This window comes from Cynocephalus volans, chromosome 1 (genome assembly GCF_027409185.1).
Source record: "Cynocephalus volans isolate mCynVol1 chromosome 1, mCynVol1.pri, whole genome shotgun sequence".
In the NCBI taxonomy this organism is placed as follows: Eukaryota; Metazoa; Chordata; class Mammalia; order Dermoptera; family Cynocephalidae; genus Cynocephalus; species Cynocephalus volans.
Window position 1 is genome coordinate 75,141,530 of NC_084460.1, and position 10,741 is coordinate 75,152,270.

A 10,741-nucleotide genomic window follows, 5' to 3' on the forward strand; every position below is an offset into this window, starting at 1 on the left:
TTCACCATGTGGTTTCATCATTTCATGTGCTAATATAATAAAAAATAAAATGCATTCCAGCGCTTTAAAAATACATCTTCTGTTTTTGATAAACTATATTCTTTGCATTTCTCTATTAGCATTAATAGTCAAAATTAATGCTTCTTATTCGGTCTGTTAATACAGAAAAAATTTGTTTTCAAAAACATAATTATATATAACATATCAACATAACTATATATTATTTTTCTGATAGAAATAGACATTGTTTATATCTTTAAGATATCAAAAAGATGTCCTATCAGGAAATAAAATGGTTCATATAGAGATGAATCTCAGTGCTTTACACAACCAGTCCAGTTTTCATCAACATAATGTACAGTAAATTCAAAATAGTTGAATATAACTTGCTGTAATCAGAGGAAATTACATGCCAGAACATCTCTTGGCAGTAACAGATACAGCCAAGACAGTCTGGTCAGCTGTAACTCCTGCCCTCCTAATGGACAGAAAGAAAGCCTGGAAATGTATCACAAGTTCAGAAGAGAAAGTCATGCTGACCACAGGCAGTCTGAGTAGCTCATTACATTTATACTGTCTATAATCCTATTGTTTAAGATGGTGTTACAAAATACCTTCTCCCCAACATTGATCCCTCGATGCTTGATCAAGAGACAATGGTGGTGCCATCTACACTCCAGAAATCCAGAATACAGATGCCCACCACAGACTGACCAGAATTTGAGGGACAAGTAGAGAGTTCCTTGACTTCCCATTAACTTGCTTCTCAGAACACTCTGGATACAATTTTCAAGGACCTTGAAATGTCCTGAGAAATCAAGTCAACAAATAACTTGGGTTATTCCTCATGAATCCTGTAGGGACCCATAAAAGAAAGGATGCCATCAAATCTACAAAGTGATGGTGTTTCTAACAGTCATGAGGTAGGTAAAAGTTTCACATGTCTTGGTGAAACAAATATAAACTAACAAAATTGTTTTACCCATGGAGAAGCAATAGGTGACAGAATCAAGAAAATAAAAGACAAACCTGGGGCTATGAGATTACACTGTCTCATAAAAAAAATCTATAAATATCTATATCTAAATGTTTAGCATCCCTAACTGGCTTCAAATGTGGGAATATAAATTCGTTCCATTAAACATGCCATATGGGAATTACGCACTCACTCACACTCACTCAACACAGAAAGGACTGAGATAAAGTTTAACCCTACAACTCACATAAATCTCTAATTCCATTGGGATTTTAGTAGAGGAGGTGAGAGAGATAATCTCAATTGTTCAGTATTGTCCTGTGTCCATCCATTATTCGTTTTGTAAAAGACACAAAAGTTTTATGCACAATTTACTTGAGCCATTGTGCAGTTTAATATTTCTTTTCTCAATCAGAAAAAAAATTACCTGAGTGGCTAAAAGTCAAAAATCCTAACAAGACCATCCCTTATCATAAGTGAATAGTTCTTGAATGGCATCCCAGGTTATTTTGCTTAAGCACAGAAAGACAAATACCACACAATCTCACTCATACATGGAATCTAAAAAAAATAAATAAATAAGTGGTTCTCATAGAAGTAGAAAATAAAATCATAGTTACCAGAAGCCAGGAGGGGAGGGGCATGGGGGTGTGGGGGCAGGAGAAATGGTGGGCTAAGCTATGCTATGTACCCTAAGTGAATCATTGTGTAGTATATGCATGTACTGAAACAACACACTGTACCCCACAAATATGTATAAACATCAAAATAAAAATTTAATGTTGTGAAAATAAATATGTGAAGAAAAATATCTACACTACAGCGAAAAAACTAAAATTTCATTTTATTAATGAGAAAGTTTGGGTAGTCTGCTACAATTCTTCTTTTGCCATTTCTCATTTATCAGTGAAAGGGCTTTGTACCCAAGTTAAAAGTTATGCTGTCTCTTACAATATTCTTGACAGGATATCCTACAAAAAAAAAAAAAAAAAAAAAAATCTTCTAAATCATCACTTCTTTTTCAATTTTCTTACTACCAAATTCACTCAAGGGGCATTGCTTCATATTTTGAAAATTTGTTATTTTATGGCAATGATCTCTAGTATCTGAGACTCACACCTCTATTATATGAGAAAATGAAACATCTTGCTGATTATTTTTACTAATGCAAATAAATGAGTTTTCAGTAAGCATTATAACTCCAACCCAATTTTTAAATGTATTAGCAGAAGTACCCTCCCCACATCCTACATACTGAACACATTTTAGATCACAGAAGTGCTCATTGGCTAAGTAAACATTAGGCTTATTGACAAGAGTTTCTGTTTCTCATTCAACATAAATATCTACAACTGATTTTCTCAATGAAAAAATGAAGTAATATTCCCCAGGAAAACTTAGAACATGTCACTGAAAACATGCAAGTTTTTTATGCTCTTACATTCTTCCATGGCCTCCTTATCCTCACAGAAAAAAATGTTTAAATTATTTTGACTGTTCCAAGTGGATGAACATCAGGCCTTCCTTGGGAAAAGGTGAAGGACACAGAACTCTTCTTGATCCCACCATGTATTTCTTAGTACGATGAACTAACCTTTTATCTTTACTATAGAAAATGTAAACGTGAGTTTTCCTAAAAGAGAATATGCATTGGTCTACAACGAAGTATTGTAGTATTAAATTAATGTTGAATTTACTCAGATACAAATAAATCAAAGCAGCTACAGTAAGCAATCTTAGATGAATACTCATTTATTTGAGCATCTATAAGAAGCAATAGAGTCCAGAAACTGTGCCTGACCACCGGGACTTTAGAGACTGCATGTTGTCCCCTAAAAACTATTCTCCCCTCTTTCTCTTTCCCTCTTTCTCCACTCTATTCTCCCTGGTAATAGGTCTCCCTATTTTGAACTAAGCACATGGTCATCAGGGTAAAAGCTCTATTTCCAAAACTCCCTTTCAAAAAGGGGTGGATATTGGACTCTCCTGGCCTATGAGTTGTAAAAGGAAGCATCATGTTGCAAAGTTGGAAGCTAACTTCAAAGACCTCTGGAACATAAACTTTGGCCCTTCTGGGCCGAGCCCGTGGCGCACTCAGTAGAGTGCTGCGCTGGGAGCACGGCGACGCTCCCGCCGCGGGTTCGGATCCTATATAGGAATGGCCGGTGCACTCACTGGCTGAGTGCCGGTCACGAAAAAACGACAAAAAAAAACTTTGGCCCTTCTTTTTCATCTCTTGTCTTGGATGGCAATAAAATTATGATGAATGATGCTGAACAGCCATCTTGAATCATGACATAATCTTAAAAACTAAATCAGAGAAAATGATGAAAGGAGCCTTGTCTCTTAGTGCTTCACCAAGCAGAGATGCTACAAGGTTTGGACCACCTACCTGAGGACTTAAATGTGAGAAAGAAATGAAGGTCCTCCTTAGTTAAGCCACTGTTGATTTGGATTTCTGATCCTCCTAATCAAACCTAATCCTAACTGATACAGCAGGCCAGGGACAATTTCTATAACAGCCAGATGTGTCTTGGATGGAAATCCTGGGAGGATGACGCAGTGTTATGGAAAATCACGGAACTGGAAATCAGTAGCTTTGGGTTGGAATCCTGAATCAGCCACTGAATGATATTCAATACGACACCATCTGTCTGTCCTGCTTATCTCCTAGATTATTGCTAGAATTTGAGATAATAGATGCTCACCAACTTAACCCACTGATTTCCATTGTGTTTACATTTGGGACAAAGTATGCTTGTCTTAGAAGGACTTGGCTCAGGTGATCCCTATTTGAGGTAAGTATTGGGTGGTAGAAACAATTAGTACAATTGTTTATCTCAAGAGAGGTTCTTCTCCCGGCTCTGCTATGATGGGATGCAAAGCAATGGGTGCACGTGCCTGTGTACATTTTCTCGCATGCAGAGTTTTCACCAGATTCTTACAATATGGGAGTGTTGACCAAAAAGTTTAATCACAATTGATACAAAATCAAACATAATTTGAAATAATATTTTCACACATAAAAGTAAAAATTAACTCCAATTCTGGGGACCTTACAGTATGTATAGTCATTTGCTTCCTTTGTTGTTGTGATTATTTGTTGCTATTGATTATTTGCTGTCCATTAGATGTCTGGAAAATATAGAACAGTTCCAATGATCAAAAACAGGAAAATTAAATATCCTAAAATTGGGCTGGCTGGTCAGCTCAGCTGGTTAGAGTGTGGTGTTATAACACCAGGTCAAGAGTTCAGATCCCCATACCGGCCAGCAGCCCCCCCCCAAAAAAAAATCATAAAATTTTACAAAATGACTAAATTCTGCCAATGCATTTGTTGTAATACTGTGGACCTTATAAATGATGTTTTATTTTTAACTGTGATGGTACAATATTTTGAGGCAACTTTATATATTTCAATAAAATGAACCCATTGAAATAGGAAAAGAAGCTGTATACTACCACTTAGGGAAGAACAAACTTACAGGAATAATATGAAGTTTGGATTACCTCTGGTTGTGGAGAATGCCTCCTTTTCATTCAGCTGGTGACATACAGAAAATTATGAATTGAACTCAAATTAGGGAAAACAAATACATGGGCCCTAAAAGGTTTTATTGTATAAATCACATTAAAAGCAACATTTTCTAAATAGTGAGGCTAATATGAATACATGACGATATTTCAAAGATGATGCCTTTACACTTCTTTCTCTTCTTAACACAGTTGTATTTCATGATTAAAACACCAAGCCATTTTTCTGTAATGAGTCAAAATAGCATCTTGAAAATTTCGGCAGCATATAGGCTACTGTCAGAATTTCCTTAGGCAAAGCTTTTGGGAGACTCTCTTGCATTTCATTGTCACAAATCTATTATATCAGGACAGATCTCAGCCTGCCTGAGAGCTATCTATCTGAGAGTTATAATTTTGTCATAAAAATTTACTCTCGCATGAACTTAGCATAAAAGATCTTTGTCCAGAAAATAGGGATTGAAATGGATAAATTATCACTTCAGCTGCTTTTTTGCTCATTTATCCTTCAATTACAAGCCTTAAGTTCACTGATGTCAAGAGAGGTTAAACCAGAAAAATGTAAAACAATTTTTGAAATACGTGAGGGAAATTTGACACTTAACGTTCCAAATGCATTAGTATTGCCACAGTGTCACTGAAGTGCTATTGATTCATTTCACATTGTGGATTAAAAGCTCAAAGGACCATTCATGAAACAAAGGAAATCCATATGTATCTTTTCATATATAAAATAATTTGCAAAAACTCTGGTCTTATTTAAAAAGTCTTCAATTTCTTTTTTAAAAATCTCTGCTTCACAAAATTTAAAATTCAAGAGGTAATTAAATTTTAATGGGGCAAGAGGGGGGAGGTAAGAAGGGCAAGTTTTGAGAATTGCAATCATACTAGCAGTAATGAGCATATGAAAAGTAACATTTGCATAGTGCTGGATAATTTAAAAATTGCCCTCACACACATCTGTATTTGATCACCAGTCTGTGAGAGTGGGGGGGGGGTTAATACTATCTCCATTTTATGTATCAAAGCACTTCAGTGACTTGCATCTACAAGGGGTCTTCAAAAGGTTCATGGAAAGATTCATATTATCTTTAATTCAATTTTTTAAGTACTCTCATATAAAGTCACAAATTAAAAACTAGATCATCCCACTTCAAAATACAAATTCTTTCCAGTACACCACACTGTCCAGTGGTCACCACTTCTCTAGAAGGCAGAGAGAGAGAGAGAGATTAAAAGATTACCTAATTTGTGAGTCATCAATTTAGGTTCTAATATCCAAGCCATGCTAAAGGTACATTATCATAATGACCCATCAGACACTCTACTGGATGGTCTAGACCAGGGATTCTCCCACTTGAGTGTGCACTGGAATCACATGGGAGGCTTACCAAAGCAGAGATTGCTGGGCCCCACCCCCAGAGTTTCTGATATGGTAGTTCTGAAGTGAGACAAAAATCTTCATTTTTCACCTGTTCTCAGGAAATTCTGGTGCTGCTTGTCCAGGAACCACACTTTGAGAACCACTGATACAAAGTAATTCCAGAATTTCCTTCTATATTTTTAATGATTATTTTTTCAATAATTTTAGTGATCCTTATTGAACTGTGCAGTTTATTGCCAAAAACAATTTACTCAAATTTTACATTCAATTAAAATTATGGATAAGTCAAATAGATGAAATAAGGATAATATTTCCATTTCAATTCCTATCTCCTATTTAAAAAAAAAAACAAACAGGTGTTTAAACACAGGTTGACATATTTCAAATCCATTGCAAATTAAAATAGTTTAGAAATATACACAAATAATTAAGTATAATAAAATGTCTTTACTTTGAAATTGTGTTGATTCTACAGATTTTAAAATAACTGGCATTACAGGATTCCAAGTCAAGGGTGTCTGCATCCAGATTCCAGACTTTGTCAAGTTTTATACAGTGCCCATGAACACAGATGCTAGCATTATAGTGATCTAGTTTCCCATTCCAGCTCTGCTGCACCTCAGTTGTATATCCCCGTGCAACTTATTTAACCTTTATGGCTTAATTATTTTTCTCTGAAAGATGGAAATGATAGCAATACCTATCTCATATAACTGACAAGAGGAATAAATGACATAACTTAGTTAAGGTTCCTAGCACAATGACCAGCCACAGATTAAGCACTCAGAAATGTTCATTACTATTACGCCATACTGTCTCCTATCATCACATCATAGCCTGACATACCTGCCTTTGCTAAGTGGTATAACAGAAAGAAGCCTAACAGAGAAGTCAGACAGCCTGGGTTCTCACAGCTCTGTAATTGTCACTAGTATCTCCACACTGCTTCTATTACTCTCTCTGCAACTTAGTGCAAGCCATTTTACCACTGTATCTCTGTTGTCCTATTGTTAGAATCATGGGAATAATCAACTGCACCTTGCGTATAGATTTATTCTTGGAGTCAAATACGTTCACAATGGTTTAGAAAAATCAGAAAGAAAGGTGTTATACAAACATAAAAAGATAACTGGCATTAGCTAGTATTTTATTATTTACATTTTATATTTATATGCATTGATGTATTGAATTTTTAAATGTTTTAATCTTTTATGTTAAATGTCATATCCAAATCCATTTTGGGGACATAAAAAATGTGACTTTCAAGGCCTGGGTTCACTATGGCTATGTTCAACTGAGGAACCTCTGGTTTGAAAACCATTGTAAAAATTTCTTTGGCAGTGAGCAGTAGCTTTCTTAATAGTAGAACTGGGCTAATTCTGTGAGAAATGTTTGCAGAAGTATTTTTGGAGTTAACTGCATTTGTTCCATGAAGAGTAAGGGGCAGATTCCAGCCGATACGATTCCTTCGGCTGTCATGCAGACAGGGGAACAGGATAATCTGAGGACTCTCGCATGTGCGGGCATCCCTGATGTTGCCACTTGACAAAGCTCAATGGTGCCTGCTCCAAATGATCTTTTACAGAGACAGAGAAATGAAGAAAAAGTAAGGAACACGCGTTTAGTCATTTTGGCAGAAGACTGGAAAGAAAAGAATCGAAAAGAGAAAGTAATAAAATCCAATTTTCCCTAGCCCCTCTCCAAACCTCCACCCTTCCCCAGATTACCTAAACATTCTGCCTTTAAGGCTGAGCATAACCCAACCATCCACTTCATGTGGCCTGCAGAAAGCACATCCTGGAGATGAGCTGCTGTCGGGAAAATGAAATGGATAAATGGTCAGGCTCCCTCAGGGATGTTCAGAATCTTGCCGAGCACTGGATGTAAATGATAACTGTGCATGTGCACCCAGGTGTTCTCTGGTTGTCTGACTCGCACCCAGGTGTTCCTTGGTTATCAGACTTGAGTATAAAGAAGGAATGGCTCTGATCCACAGCAACCCCCACCCCTGGGGTGCCCCCGGGGGGGTGGCCATGGGAGGCCACTATTGCTGCTGGAGGCTGTTGCTACAAGTGTTGCTGCCAGTGCCCCAGGAGGCCACCACCGCTGCTGCTGGAGGTTGCTGTAAGCTGCTGCTGCTTCTGAGGAAGCTGAGGACTGAGCTCACTTTGGAATGAACCTGTCAACCCTGCCAATGGCTCCCAGGATCTTTCCTAATTACCTAGCATGTGACCTGTGAGGAGTCTGTGACCCAGCCTGGCTCATGAGGGGTCTGTAACCCAGTCTGTACAACGGGTTTGAAGGGTCTGAGTCCTAGCCTGACAGCCGCCTTTCCTCAGGCTTTGGACTAGGGCAGTTTATGATTCTGGCACATCCAGTGTATTCTCTGTTTATGTAATTACTTTCTAATAAAATAACCTTGGGGAGGTTAAAGGTCTTTTATTTCTTTATCTTATTCTAAACAAAATGTTCCTAATACAAATTTTGAAAGACTAAGTGAAAACATGGGAAGAACATGTTCCACAGATGGAGTGGAGCATACGAGGACATGGAAGTCACACAAAGGCAGGTTTGAACTCGGGCTCCACCACTTCCCAGCTGTGGTTCATTGACCCACATGTGAAATTCAGGTAATGGTACCTATGTCTAGAGATCACTGTGAAGACTAGAAAAGAAGTATATAAAACATATGGGAGATCAATTGTCTCAGTTTGCTCAGAAGTGAGGGGTTTCTTAGCATGCAAGCCTTTCAGTGCTAAAACAAGTGGCAAACTGGGACAGTTTGGTCACCAAGTTGCACTGAAATATTTCTCAAACAAAAATAATAAATATCAGGACTCCTTCCTCTCCCCTCACAATTTTCTAAAAGTTATTTTCATCATATAAGATATATACTAATATTTATTAGTAACTATCACTTTGTTATTATGTATTAAATACTTTATACAGATTATACCAATTACTCTTTAAATAAACCCTAAGAGCTGAATGCTACTTGAATTATTCCCATTTTGACAGATCCCACAATGGAGGCACAGAGCAGCTAAATGTCCTACTAAATGTCCTACACAGTTAATAAATGGTAGAACAGAAATTCAAACCCAAGCAGTCAAATTTTAGAATCTGGGCACTAAACTCATTCTACTTAAATTGTGGTCACTCAGACCATACACTGTGCATCACCTGGGAGACTGCTCGAAATGCAGAATCTCAGCACCACACCCACCTCAGACAAACCCAACCAGAATCTGTGCTAAAGCACAATGCTCCATCACCTGAGACTCTACAGTTGGAAATAATTCAGAATCTTGAGATATGGAGAACTATAGCAAACTCTCATTCCATGCCCCTAATTTAAAAGGTCACAAATCTAAAACCCAGAATCTCTAAAACACCACACAGAGACTTAGTGAAGGAAACTAAAATTGAACTAAAGTAGAACTCGTGTCTCCTAAAATCTAGCCAAACCTTCAATCAAGAAGTAGACTTAAATACCCTAAGTAAACCTGAAACTGAAATAAACTCAAACAGTGCTATCTTAAAGCACAGACTTTGTTTTCTTCTTCAAATTATAACTTCTTAAAGCATGACCCAAACTATACCTTTTTCTCTAATACAAATCCGTGAGAAAGCAGGGAAAGACAGAGACCAAAACATTAAAGCACTTTGAAAAGAAACTTTAAGCTAATCTTTTTGTGCTGTTCAAGTTTGGGGCTTTCACATAAAACTGAAAATATGAGGAAAATTCATAATTAGAAGACTTGCTTATGGTTAGCATGGATTTAGAATTTTAAATATAAATATAAATTAACAAGTACTTAATGTTCTTTTCAAAAACAGAATCTTAGCAGCAATATCTATCTAGCACTCTTACCAAAAGCTGAAATCACAGCAATAAAATCTCATTCCAGGCTGAAACCAGACACACAAAGTCAAAAAGGATGAAGTCATTATCATTTGCTAGATTAAAAACACTCAGTCTCAATAACAACTCAGACCCAGTTCAGAGGAACAGCTTCAGTCTATCAGAGTAAATATTTTATGTGCCAAAATATGTTGAGTATACAGTCTGTACCAAATTATGTGTTTAATTAGCTGCATTTCATCAGATGACTTTATACCAAGGCTATCGCTTCTATGACATATTTTTTCCATATAAAGTCAATAAAATAGTCACTAGAAACAACTGAATTTGGGAAATAAAACTATAATACCACCTTCAAATTTTCTCAGCTTAAATATAAAGTTTTTTCTCAGAGTGTTTTTTTTTTAAAATGGTGCCTAAGTATCTCTTTTTTTCATTAAATCTGAATTGAATTTTTAAGGCTTCAGCATCAGGTATCACAACTGACATACTAAGCTACATTTGAAGAAAACTGACATTTCCGGAGCTCTGCAGCAGGTGCTTTACATCATAATTTTAATCTTCCAACAATGCTATGAAACAGGTATAATTAAGCACCTAAGAGGATCACCTATTGGCAGCATTAGGAACTGAACCCAGGGCTAAGACATAAGCACAATAACCTTCCAAAAGTGACCATAAATCATTTAAAGCCCCTGGAGCTGAAAGTGAACTGTTTCCCCTCTAACAAGTAGGAGATTGCAGACAACACAGACTCATAAAGAAAGCGTTAAGTAAAAGGAAGGTTTAATGCCCTTTCCACCCACCCATAGACCCCCCACATTCATCCCACCACAGCCCAAGGGAAAACACATGGTTCCAGCTCTCCCCTAGTGATGAAGAAGAGGAAGCCATGGCTCCACTGGGTGCAGGTCCACCCAAGAGCTGGTCAGCCTCATGCAACAGGGTGGGGACAACAATTCCCTACACCAGTTCCAGCACA